The sequence below is a fragment of the Garra rufa genome, chromosome 1 (assembly GCF_049309525.1).
Source record: "Garra rufa chromosome 1, GarRuf1.0, whole genome shotgun sequence".
In the NCBI taxonomy this organism is placed as follows: domain Eukaryota; kingdom Metazoa; phylum Chordata; class Actinopteri; order Cypriniformes; family Cyprinidae; genus Garra; species Garra rufa.
Genome location: NC_133361.1, coordinates 84,969,722 through 84,983,860, shown reverse-complemented (window position 1 = coordinate 84,983,860; position 14,139 = coordinate 84,969,722). Strand labels below are relative to the sequence as shown.

General features: G+C 40.7%; 1 long non-coding RNA gene across 1 annotated transcript in view; it reads right to left on the bottom strand.

The window, feature by feature from the left end:
• Positions 1–14,139, bottom strand: part of LOC141339888 (uncharacterized) — a 34,455-nt gene that overhangs the window by 16,252 nt on the left and 4,064 nt on the right. Inside the window, exon 2 of the long non-coding RNA XR_012356461.1 lies at positions 6,040–6,145. This is a non-coding gene — a long non-coding RNA (uncharacterized lncRNA). The remainder of the gene's footprint in view (positions 1–6,039; positions 6,146–14,139) is intronic.

Below are 14,139 nucleotides of genomic sequence, written 5' to 3'. Positions count from 1 at the left end.
GCTCCATAAATGTCACTTCATTGCCATACACAGCAAAACGAAGCAAGTACAACAAGAAACAATACTGTCTTTATTGTAGTAAGGCCATTTCTAAATTGGCAAGACACCTTGAATCCGCTCACAGTACACAGCCTGATGTTGCAAAAGCTTTCAGTTTTAATAAGAGATCTTCCGAAAGAACAGATTTGTTACGCTCTCTTAAGAAGAGGGGAAACTTTAACCATAATGCCACAGTGGCAAGCAGTGGTGATGGAGAAATGGTTGCTTGTCGAAGACCCATTAGAGTCAGACAATCTAATGACTTCAGTCACTGCAAGTTTTGTCAAGGACTCTATGCAAGAGATTGTCTTTGGAGACATGTCAGAAACTGCCCTCAGAAGTCTGTTGAGGTGGAGACTAGAGTTGGGCGAAAACGGATCCACATTGACCTACCAAAAGCTGAAACAGTTCATGAAGCTGTTTGGAAGATTGCTTGTGAAATTAACCAGGATGACATTTCTTTAGTTGTAAGAAGTGAAAGAGACATCCTTAGTCTTGGCGAGTCAACGTACAATAGCAGGAAACCAAATGAGAAAAGAAATGATTACATACGGCAAAAAATGAGAGAGATGGCAAGACTCTTGATAGCTGCAAGAGCTACAACACCTTTGAAGACCACTGAAGACCTTGTTATGCCCAGTAATTTCCCCCACGTGATACAAGCAGTGAGATCTGTTGCTGGTTATGACTTGGATACCAACTCATATAAAATCCCATCATTGGCTTTAAAATTAGGTCACAGTTTGGCTAAGGTTGCAGGCATTGTGCAATGCAATGCCATCATTGCAAATCGCAATGTCGTCGCAGAGTCTGCCAAGCAATTCGCCACTCTGTATGAGAAAAGATGGGCGGAATCCATTTCAAGTGCTGCACTGGGTACACTTCATCAAGCCAAATGGAATAAAACACATGTTTTGCCCTTTACACAGGATGTGCACCTGCTGCACAAGTTTCTTGCTACTGAGCGTGCTAAGTGCATGATGGACCTTGAGGAAGACCCCAACATCAAAAGCTTTGGGAATCTTGCACAAGATTTGGGAATCTTGCACAAGTGACGCAGGTGGTAGGGGTGAGCGGGGCACAACCTAACGCGGGGTTAATTGTAACACACGTGGTTTAAATGTTTCCACACATGCTAGCATAACCAAATTTACGGTATTTACTAGTTGCCATAGCAACACTATGCAGAGAAAAAAGAGCGCCAAAATTCAAAAGCCTTTTGAAGATATCGCTGAATATTTATTTTACCATAGTAAAAGTACATTTCTGGCTGAAGTAAACTTTTCATTTCAGTTTTTAGTATTCATTTAAAATTAGACAAATCTGCTATTATTTTAATCTCCAATTTGTTATTTATCAGTTTAGATAGTTTATTAATGCTTCGCAAACCAGCAGAAGACACTAACCTGTTTTGAAACTCCAGTGGCGCAGATGGGGAACGTTTTAACACTGTGTTACAATATTCCCCGCTGTTATTAAACTATGCTATTCTCTGACATTAGCGGTGCAGTTTACACTATTTACTACTAAGGATTTTGATAAGAAATCACAAGAAACAGGTGAATAAAGGCTGACAATCAATGTTTAATGTTCAGAAGTTATTATTTCAAGAAATGTAAAGCATTTTGGCAGGTTTATTTGTCTCGTGTTCTATGAGAGCTGTGTGTGGAGGGAGCGGAGTGTTTTTCTGAATGTCTAAATGTGTTTCCACATTGTTTTGAACTACTGTACAGCTGTGTGTTGCGATCAGGGCCGTTCAAAGCATTGTTGTGATGTGTTCATTGTCAAACTCCAAAATTAGATCATTTTTATTTAAAAAAAAACCGTCATTACTTCATTTGAAAAAGTTAACAAATGTATTTTACTGACAAAATATTTTAGTTTGTTGTGTATATTTTTTTCATTCGATCAGATAACATTTTAAGCTGTCATATGGTCGTGTTACAACGTGCCCCTCAGATGTTACAATGTACCCCACCTACGGGGCATGTTGTCACGTTTCACTTCCTTTCTTTTGAGGTAAATAACGAAAAACGTATACACTGTAAATATGAAACAAAGCGATATATTTGTACTAGACAAGTGCGAAAATAACTTGGATAAAAATTTTACTCTGAACCCCAAGTGGATTTACATAAACCGCGAAATTCAAAAAGTGTTAGGTTGTGCCCCGCTCTCCCCTACTATTTAACAGAAGAAGGCAAGGGGAAGTTTCAAAACTGGAACTCCAGGCTTTCACATCCAGAAACCGTACCGAGTTGAATCCTGACATTATGACGGGCCTTACTGAGTTTGAGAGGAAGGTTGCAAAGTACTTCGACAGAGTTGAGATTCGAGGCAAAAGGTCACAAATGGTGCCTGTGCTTCTCACACCTGACATGATCGCTGCAATGGACCTCCTCATTAAAAACAGGAATAAGTGTCAAGTCCACACAGAGAATTTGTACTTGTTTGCACGGCCATGTGTGCTTTCCCATTACAGAGGCTCTGACTGCTTCCGCAAGTATTCAAAACAATGTGGTGCAAAAAACCCAGAGTCACTCACCTCAACAAGATTGAGGAAACAAGTTGCCACTTTGTCAACAGTACTAAACTTGAAAGAAAATGAAATGGATCAACTTGCTACCTTTCTAGAACATGATATAAGGGTCCACAGGGAATTCTATCGGCTTCCAGAGAGTACACTGCAGCTTGCAAAAGTTAGCAAACTGTTGATAGCAATGGAAAAAGGAAGACTGTCTGACCTGCAAGGGAAAGGGCTGGATGACATTGAAATCAATCCTTAAGGTGAAGTTTAGTTTTAAATGTAGTTTAGAAGTACTTCTCATATCACAATTATAATTGTATTTAGTCTTTGTTTTAAATACTTGGTCCAAACAGTTTTTTTTTTTTTACCCAACCAGATCAAGTAGGCACGAGTGATGATGAAGAAACCATTGCTGACCTAGATATTATGTGATAATATCTTTAGGTTATGACCAGGGAGACAGACAGTAGAGACCTTATGATAATGTTAGATGGGCTGAAAGGAACAGTGGTAAATAAATAAAAAAAGATGGGAGAGATTATGTATAAACATGGTGCTGAATTATTTAGAATCATTGATAGAAAGAAGGTGGACAGGTTTTAATCAATTCAGTCTAAACAGCAGCAAGAGATAAAGAAATTGTGAATGAGAGAAGACAACTAAGAAAGCAATAGTTACCAGGCCCAGATGGGCTTAGTAGTGAATTTTTATAAAGAATTTAGAAATGTATTAGTTGACCCCTTACTAAATATGTTTAATGACTCATTTGTAAAAGGCCGCTTACCACAGTCCCTGAGAGAGGCAAATATATCCTTAATTTTGAAAAAGAGCAAGCAGGCTGAGGACTGTTCGTCATATCGACCTATTTCACTGTTGAATGTAGATCTGAAGATTCTTTCCAAAATTCTAGCAACACGGTTAGAAGGCCTTCTACCTGCTCTAATAAAGGATGACCAAACAGGCTTTATTGTAGGACGTAACTCTGCCAATAACATGCGTCGCCTGTTGAATGTGATACAATTTTCTAAACAGCAATCAATAGATGGTCTTGTGATCTCACTAGATGCGGAAAAGGCATTCGATCGCATCGAATGGCCTTACTTATTTTATACGTTACATAGATTTGGTCTTGGTGAACAATTTATTAAGTGGGTCAAGTTATTGTATAATGAACCTCTTAGTGCTGTGCTCACTAATGGATGTCGCTCCTCTACATTTAAAGTTGGAAGAGGGATGAGACAAGGCTGTCCTCTCTCGCCTCTTCTATTTGCTTTGATAATTGAACCGTTGGCAGAGGCTATAAGAACAAATAGTAAAATTTGTGGGTTAATGGTATCAAATAGCCAGAATAAGATTGCCCTATATGCTGATGATATTTTGATATTCATGGTGAATCCTGATACTTCTACCCCAGCTCTTTTAGACACGATTGACAAATTTGGCATTTTTTCAGGATATAGAATTAATTATCATAAGTCAATGGCAATGCCCATAGGTGGCTTAAAACAAATTCCCCAAACATTACCACCCTTTCCATTTAGATGGGCTCCTGAGGGCTTAACATACTTGGGCATTAATGTTACTCCCTCCTTTGAACAGATGTATAAAGCAAACTTTTTCCACTTTTTGAACGAATTCAGAATGATTTAGAAAGGTGGAATGTCCTTCCTATTTCTTGGCTGGGACGGATGTCCCTTCTGAAGATGAATATTCTCCCAAGATTACTTTACCCCATCCAAATGATTCCAATAAACTTCACACATAAAACCATTAGGAAATTAAATGGTTGGTTTAGTTCTTTTATATGGGCTAAAAAAAAAGCACGTATTAAAATTTCAACTTTAATGCTATCATCTTCAGTGGGAGGTCTTGACCTTCCAGATATTCGGAGATATCAGTTAAGTGTTCATTTACATTACATATCTGATTGGATACATAAAGGGTCTAGAACAGTGTGGTTTGATATTGAAAGCTCACTCAGTAAAATTCCTTTAGTAAATCTGCTTTTTCTTAAAAAGTCTAAATCTTTAAGAGTCGCCTGTAGTAACCCCATCACAATTTGTGCTATTAAAGCATGGCAGTTTATTAGACGTTTGGAGGGTCGATCTCGACTCACCTCAACTTTTACTCCTATTTGTGACAACTATGACTTCCTGCCGGGGACTGTAGACTCCAATTTTCAAGTCTGGGCACATAAAGGTCTCGCCACACTGCATGACTTATTTGATGGGAACATTTTAATGTCATTTGAACAATTAGTCATCAAGCATAGTGTTTCACGACAGGATTTTTTTCGTTACTTACAATTAAGAGACTTTGTGAAAAAAGAGACTACTTTGCTCACAAACCAGGACATTTCAGCTCTGGAGAGACAGCTTTTTTTTTTACATGGGAACAGTTCTACAAGTTCTTTTTACAAGCTCCTCAAGGATTTTAGCTCATCAAATACAGACACCCTGAAAGGAACGTGGGAAAGGACGCTTGATATACAAATCACAGACGATCAATGGGAGGAAGCATGGAAGAATGCAGGGACCCTAAGCATATGCAATAAAGTAAAAGCGATGCAATTGAAAATCCTGCACAGAGCTCATATTTCTCCGTCACGGAGGCACAAGTTTAAAGATGACTGCTCACCAATGTGCCTGAAATTTAAAACAGAGGAAGGAGATCTTGTTCACTGTTTTTGGTTTTGTAGGGAGATTCAGAAGTTTTGGTATATGGTGGAACAAGAACTTAATGTTATTTTATCTATTAATATTGGCTGCAATCCAAAACATATGTTGCTTGGGATATATGATGACATTATTGTAGATAAACATAAAAAATCACTTTGCAAGCTCCTTACATTTTGTGCCAGAAAATGTATTCTTCTGAATTGGTTAATGGATAAAGCCCCTTCAAAAGTATTATGGCACAGGGTTATACTTGAATATGTGTCATTAGATTACTTAACTTGTGCTTCTTATAGCAAAGATGTCATATTTCATAGAAGGTGGGATCCATTTTTGACGTATATGGGCTTAAATATATCTTCTATTCTTATTTCTTTTCTCAGATTGATTTACTGAAGTGGTGAGCCATGTGTATGTGTATATATAATTTTTTTTTGTCTTGTTCTTTTGGTTAATTTTATGTTATGTATATAATGTTTGAAAATTGAATAAACATATTCACAAAAAAAAAAAAAAAAAAAAAAAAAACTGTCCTTCCCCAATTTTTCTGGCCCGAACCCCCCTGCTAACCTATAACCCTAAAAATTCAGAACATTTGCATCTCCTCTCTCTGTAAAGTCTACCAGTCTATTCACATCGCCTGTACCTTAGATGCCATGTTTATCCTGGCTTTTAGTTTCAGGATTTTCGGAAAGAGCTCACATGGATAATTAACACAGCCAATTCATCATCAGTAATCACACTCCCTATCCAATCAGCACGAGAAACAATCCCTGTAAATAACCAAAGCAGACCTACCTTCTTCATCTCCCGTTTTTCAGCACCGTTCCACCACCCTGTCTGCCCAGCCTCGGGAATTACTGCCGAGTTCAGAGCCCTCTCCTGGACAGCATGCCAGATACACCTAGTTTATAATCCGTAAGACTAAATTAAATCACTATTGAAATCAAAGCAGAACATTTGTTGATTTGTCTTTTGTTTCATCAATCTTATTAGTTTCTTTGAAATTCTTGCACTTATCTCACTCAAGATGCGTTTAAGTAAACTGCAAAAAACATTGGTTAGTGATAAATGCAATGAATAAGTACAATCCTTCAAAAATTAAGATGAAATTGGATCCCATTAAAATCCTGTAGAAATGATCATGCAGCATATTTATGCCTTGTCCTGTAAGACAATCCTATAAGACAATTCCTAATTGGTTCCAAAAATTACAAAGCTGCCAATGTAGGTGGTAGAAGTGAGCAAGTAACTGATGTGTGCAAATTAAATCAGTTCACAAGTTAAAATGCTAACAGTGTCCTTTATTGTGCTTCAATCATAAAACAGTGCACTTCCTGTGAGCTCTCCCTTCAATTTATGATACACAAATGTGAAGTTCTTACATTGTAGTCAGAGCAAACACATTGTCCATAGTCCATATTATTCCTTGCATGTTTATGCATTAAGCTCAGTCCAAAACAATATAGCTAGTTGACACGGTAAAGTGTACCATGGACAAAACACATTGCTTTAAAATGCGAATTAGAATTGCTATCATTGTAGGAGCCCTGTATAGGATTCTTATTGGAATCCTTTAGGATTGTTTTGACAAGGGAACATTTTGCAGATTCTGAAAGGGGGGTGTAAACTTTTCATTTCAACTGTAATTGTGGTTGCAATAATGTGGGATCAATGTGGGATGTGGGAACAGCAAGGGGATCTGTTAGGCTTCTCTCTATTGTGAATCTTCATGTGCCTGTCAAGGCTTCCTTTTTGACCGAAAATGTTTTCACACTGGTGGCATGGGTAAGGCTTCTCTCCAGTGTGAACTCTCATGTGAATGTTAAGGTATCTTTTATGAGTGAAACTCTTTCCACACTGTTGACAGGTAAAAAGGTTCCTTGTAATGTGAATTTTCTGGTGAACTTTAAGGTTTCCACATACATAGAAACTCTCTCCAGACTGAGGGGATCTGTTAGGCTTTTCTCTATTGTACATTTTCATGTGACTTTCAAAGCTTCCTTGTCGACTGAAACTTTTCCCACACTGTTGGCATGTGTAAAGGTGCGTTCACACCGGGCGTAGTTGAACGATTGAACATTTGAGTTTACTCACGCCATTCGCGCGTGCAAATCACTTCACAACAGACGCAAATTTGCGTCATGGGAGGGGCTTCTGCCGCCTGGCCGCCGCCAGTCTGATCGTTGCAAACTTCCATTTTTTTTTTCCTGCATACCTACTTTTTTTTTCTCCGACCTCTTCACTCAGTGTGAAAAGATGGACCTCTTCACTCACCTTGCTTTCTTCCAAGCAAGATCCTTTTCCTGTTTCGATAAAAAAAGGATGTTGTATTGTACAACTCTGGGTGTCTGCACACAGCACAGCAATGATAACTTTCTCCTCCATCTTTGTTAAAAAACTCAGCCTCCGTTCACTGATCACATCACTACTAGAGCGAGCTCCTGATTGGTTCCCGCAACGCGGAATTTCGCCAAAGTTCAGATTTTTTAACTTGCGCGAATGGCGTGGCAAATGCTTGGTTCGTTCAATGCGCGCTGCTTCATTCGCGCGTTTCGCACCGCAGAATGGCTATTCGCATCTTTGCATTGACTTAACATGTAAATCACTCGCGCTTGCCGCTTCATTCACATCCGGTGTGAATGCACCAGAAGACTTCTCTCCAGTGTGAAATCTCACGTGTCTGTTAAGGCTTCCTTTACGAGTAAAACTTATTCCACACTGGTTGCATGTGTAAGGCTTCTCTCCAGTATGAAATATTATGTGTCTGTTAAGGTTTCCTTTATCAGTGAAATTCTTTCCACACTGTTTGCAGGTGTAAGGCTTCTCTCCAGTGTGAATTCTCATGTGCCTTTTAAGGTGGGCTTGTTGTTTGAAACTTTTTCCACACTGTTTGCATGAGTAAGGCTTCTCTCCAGTGTGAAATATTATGTGTCTGTTAAGACATTCTTTACGAGTGAAACTTTTTCCACACTGTTTGCATGAGTAAGGCTTCTCTCCAGTGTGAAATATTATATGTCTGTTAAGACATTCTTTACGAGTGAAACTTTTTCCACACTGTTTGCATGTGTAAGGCTGCTCTCCAGTGTGAACTCTCATGTGTCTGTTAAGGCATCCTTTACGAGTGAAACTTTTTAAACACAGTTTGCATGTGTAAGGCCTCTCTTCAGTGTGAATTCTCATGTGCGTTTTAAGGTGTGCTTGGTCTTTGAAACTCTTTCCACACTGTTTGCATGAGTAAGGCTTTTCTCCAGTGTGAATTCTCATGTGTCTGTTAAGGCATCCTTTACGAGTGAAACTTTTTCCACACTGTTTGCAGGTGTAAGGCTTCTCTCCAGTGTGAATTATCATGTGCCTTTTAAGGTGTGCTTGTTGTTTGAAACTTTTTCCACACTGTTTGCATGTGTAAGGCTGCTCTCCAGTGTGAACTCTCATGTGCCTCTTAAGGTATCCTTGGTCTTTGAAACTCTTTCCACACTGACAGCAAGTGAAAATACTCATAGTTCCTGTCTTTTGAGCTCTTTTTTTGTTTAGAAATCTTTTCAGACTCTAAGGAACAAAAATATTTTTTTCCAGATATGAAATAATGAAGATTCTCAAACTGATCTTTCTCTTCATTTTCATTCAGTTCTTCTCTCTCCTCTTTCAGCACTGTTAGGTCTAAGGTGGAAAAACAAAGAGATAAAAGTTAACCCCAGTTTAATGGCACAAAGCAATTAACATCACAACATGTACAGTCGTGGCCAAAAGTTTTGAGAATGACACAAATACTAGTTTTCACAAAGTTTGCTGCAAAACTGCTTTAAGATCTTGTTTCTGTGATGTACTGAAATGTAATTACAAGCACTTCATACGTTTCAAAGGCTTTTATCAACAATTACATGACATTTATGAGTCATTATTTAAGAGTCAGTATTTGCAGTGTTGGCCCTTCTTTTTCAGGACCTCTGTAATTTGAGTGGGCATGCTCTCAACCAACTTCTGGGCCAAATCATGACTGATAGCAACCCATTCTTTCATAATCACTTCTTTGAGTTTTTCAAAATTAGTGGGTTTTTGTTTGTCCACCCGCCTCTTGAGGATTGACCACAAGTTCTCAATGGGATTAAGATCTGGGGAGTTTCCAGGCCATGGACCCAAAATTTGCTCCATCGTGCTGGAAAATGCATTGTTCTTCACCAAACTGTTGTTGGATTGTTGGAAGAAGTTGCTGTTGGAGGGTGTTTTGGTACCATTCTTTATTCATGGCTGTGTTTTTGGGCAAAATTGTGAGTGAGCCCACTCTCTTGGATGAGAAGCAACCCCACACATGAATGGTCTCAGGATGCTTTACTGTTGGCATGTCACAGGACTGATGGTAGCGCTCACCTTTTCTTCTCCAGACAAGCCTTTTCCAGATGCCCCAAACAATCGGAAAGAGGCTTCATCGGAGAATATGACCTTGCCCCAGTTCTCAGTAGTCCATTCTCCATACTTTTTACAGAAGATCAATCTGTCCCTGATGTTTTTTTTTGGAGAGAAGTGGCTTCTTTGCTGCCCTTCTTGACACCAGGCCATCTTCCAAAAGTCTTGGCCTCACTGTGCGTGCAGATGCGCTCGCACCTGCCTGCTGCCATTCCTGAGCAAGCTCTGCACTGGTGGCACTCCCATCCCGCAGCTGAATTATTTTTAGGAGACAATCCTGGTGCTTGCTGGACTTTCTTGGACGCCCTGAAGCCTTCTTAACAAGAATTTAACCTCTTTCCTTGAAGTTCTTGATGATCCTATAAATTGTTGATTTAGGTGCAATCTTAGTAGCCACAATATCCTTGCCTGTGAAGCCATTTTCATTCAAAGCAATGCTGCACGCGTTTCTTTGCAGGTCACCATGGTTAACAATGGAAGAACAATGATTTCAAGCATCACCCTCCTTTTAACATGTCAAGTCTGCCATTTTAACCCAATCAGCCTAACATAATGATCTCCAGCCTTGTGCTCATCAACATTCTCACCCGAGTTAACAAGACGATTACTGAAATGATCTCAGCAGGTCCTTTAATGACAGCAATGAAATGCAGTGGAAAGTTTTTTTTCGGGATTAAGTTAATTTTTATGGCAAAGAAAGTAAAGGAAAGAAAAGTGAGTGACGTGAGGCCAAGTATGGTGACCCATACTCGGAATTTGTGCTCTGCATTTAACCCATCCAAGTGCACACACACAGTAGTGAATATACACACACGCCGTGAACACACACCCGGAGCAGTGGGGGATCAGTGCCTTGCTCAAGGGAACATTCACTCCCCCCACCTACAATCCCTGCCGGACCTGAGACTCGAACCTGTGACCTTTGTGTTACAAGTCCAACTCTCTAACCATTAGGCCACGGCTGCCCATCAATGTTATCTACTGTGTGTGTGTGTGTGTGTGTGCGTGTGTGTGCGTGTGTGTGCGTGTGTGTGTGTGTGCGTGTGTGTGTGTGTGTGTGTGTTCCAGTCATACAGTCTGTTTGTTACCCTGCATGAGGATTTTATTAAAGACTTTGCGTTTACACCTACATTGTGTTGCACCTTCATACACACATCGTAACAGATAGCCAGACCAAAACAATTACCTCTGTTTTCCCTTTTTTTTGTTTCTCATTTTTTCCTGTTTCCCTACATGGATCCCCCCTTCATCCAGAATTCCTCCTCCTCATACTGAAGCAGGGGAAGAGATTGCTCGAGGGCTACACAAGACTGTTCCAGATGCTGGCTAACACCCTCATCTACCCGGACGACGTGCTTTGTGCGCTCTCTGATGCAAGCTTAAACATGTTTAACAGAGCGCTGTCCTCTGAGGACAGCCCTTGAGTGAATTTTGCCGCCTTTGTGGAGTGGACACTGGTGAGAAACAGATCCTCGATCCCTGCCTGTTTCCTGGAGAAACTCACCAGCCCAGCCAGCCACCACCCTGACATGTGGGGCACGAGCCAGAACCAATTGCAACAGAGTCAACGCCTACAGGAGCGACAGCGCGGATGATCGCCATGGAGCCAAAGCCAGAGCCAAGCCTGTTCGACCAGGTGCGAGAGCCTGCCACTGTGCCCGTGACGGTGGATGTTTCAGTAGGGTCTCTCACTCGGTCTGCCAGTCTACATCACCGTCATGGCTGAAGGATCCCTCGTCTTTGCCTCCAGCCTCAGAGTCATGGATTCCGCCTCTGCCCTCTGACCCTGCGGCTCCACCCCGGCTCTCAGCTTCCTCATCTCCACCGTCGCTCCTCGGTCCACCAGCTCTGTTTTGGTCAGTTGTCCCGCCTTTACCTCAGGACTCCGCTCCTCTGGCTGCACCCCATCGCTCTGTCCCACCAGCTTAGTTGGGCTCCTCCCTCTTTCTGGCTTCACCTTGGTCCTCTGTTGTACCGGCTTTATGTTTTGTTTTTTCCCCAATGCCCATAATTGGTTCTTCCTGCTCACTAGCGTCATTCCCATCACCATTATTGTAATTAGCACCCCTTTATTAGTTTATAAGTTTGTTTGAGTTTCTGAGTTTCTCTGTCCAGATTCATCCTGTTCATCCTGACTGTTCCAGTCATCCTGTCTGTCTGTACCCTGCCTGAGGATTTTATAAAAAATTTGGATTTACTCCTATGTTGTATTGTGCATTTCTACAAGAGCCCTGCATTTGAGACCGAGACTGAGCCCGTAGGGGTCCAACATTTTATACCCCTAGGGCCGGGCTTCGGGCCTGCTTTAGAAAAAAAAAGTTTATTAAGATCTAATGCGTGCAGTCCGGAAGCGGCAATGATGCCTAACTCGCGCATAGAGATTTCCAGCCACGTGTAAACTTAAAACTGTGATAGCTATTGTCAGTGGTAAATTTGTGTTTTTGAAGTTTTCTATATTATTATGTATCCTTTATATATTTGTTCAGTACAACTAAGAGAAGCACTCCTAAACCAAACAAACAGACAAAAGACTTGTATCCATAAATAGCAAACTAGAGTTACAGATTACGCTACATGATGAAATAAAAGTACTTTGGTCAAGACTGGAATTTGCATACAACTATACTGAAAAACTAGAACAATCCAATAACTGTCTTAATGGACTACTGTCAAAGCACTCAGTGAACAGATGGATGCGGTCATAAAATAAAACAACATAATGAAAGAAACCATCCTGGATATTTAAACCAGAAGTATGTGTGATAACCTGATTTTCTCCAGCATCCCTGAACACCCTTGGAGTTAAACATGGAGGTGGAAACTTTATGCTTTGGGAGTGTTTTTCTGCTAAGAGGAGAGGACAGGACAACTACACCGCATCAAGAAATGATGGGCGGGGTCATGTACCATTAAATGTTTGGTGAGAACAATTGAAAATGGGTTGTGGATAGGTATCCCAGCAAGACAATGACCCAAAACACATGGCAAAGGCAACAAAGGAGTGGCTCAAGAAGAAGCAGGTTAAGGTTAGGGCTGCATGATATCTCACATGCGATATCTAATGTGCATTTTGTCAGTAAAGCTGTTCTGTTATGCAGCTCATTAAAATGCAAATCAATGTATACCTTTAAAGTAAAATGGAAGTGAACGTATAGTTCAGGAGAGGACTTTTAATTATTTTTCATGTTGCATAGCCTAATGATTTAAACCTTTTTTATGTGATGACCATACAAAAATAGGGTTATCAGAGATTGTTGTGGGTGTATGGGATGGCCTGAATTAGTGTGAGATTCCCCGGCCTGAAATTTTGTCCCAGTCCACCCCTGGGCTCCAGCTTTAGGGAGCGACAGACTCAACTCTAATAGTGCGTTTCCGCTACAGCGTCAAATCTATGCTCAGTGCCGCTGGCAACGCTATAACGCCACTGCTTTGGGGAGTGTCATATTTAGGGCAGAGCACGCCTCTGAAAAACAATGTTTACACTAGGGCTGTGCAATAAATCGCATGCGATTGTCATGCGTATCTCATCAGTAAAGCCGGTTCTGTGATTAGTAATAAATCTCCATCACGTGCGTTCAGATGGCGCGGTATTTAAAACCCTGAGCCGTGGATCACTGAAAAGCTACGCAATATCGCGTTCAAAATCGCAGATGAATCCAATTCGATTTTGAACGCGATATTGCGTAGCTTTTTTTTAACGCTCAACTTCCATATGAATGAATCGAAAACGCTCGCTCCGCCACGCTCGCTACGTGCCACTGGAAACGCACCATAAGAGATGAAAAGGGAACTCTGATGCACACCTTGGGAACACTGTACTCTTAGGCGACCCTTGAGAGTGAAGGGAGTACTGCTGTGCTCAACCATAAAACAGGGCTCGAAATTAACTTTTTTACTTGGTAGCACTGGTGCTCCTAACTTTTTGAAAAAAATTTAAGAGCACCCAATTTATTTTTTGTAATGTGCCAATCTTGATTCTTCTTGGCCGATTGCCAAAGTTTTTCAAGCAAAAGGGCTGATTCTGAAAGCCTTTTTTATATATTTATTTTAGGCCTTAAGTAAGGGACAAGAATGAATGAAAATATATGAGTACATAAACAAGATGTTTATTTTCTCTTTTATAGGTAGGTTACAGTCATTTAAATTAGAGGCAACCACTGCATTTTTAAACAATATACAGTATAAATAACAATAAACACTGTTCTTTCTTAGTCGTGTAGACAATAAATGCAGCTATAAGTCATGACATATTGTCAAGTATGGTGACCCATACTCGAAATTGGCCCTCTGCATTTAACCCATCCAAGTGCACACACACAGCAGTGAGAAGTGAACAAACACACGCCCGGGGAGCAACTAGGGGTTCAGTGCCTTGCTCAAGGGCACTTCAGTCATGGTATTGAAGGTGGAAAGAGCGCCGTTCATTCACAATCCCCACCTTCAATTCCTGCCGGTGTGGGAATCGAAGCAGCAACCTTTGGGTTACAAGCCCAA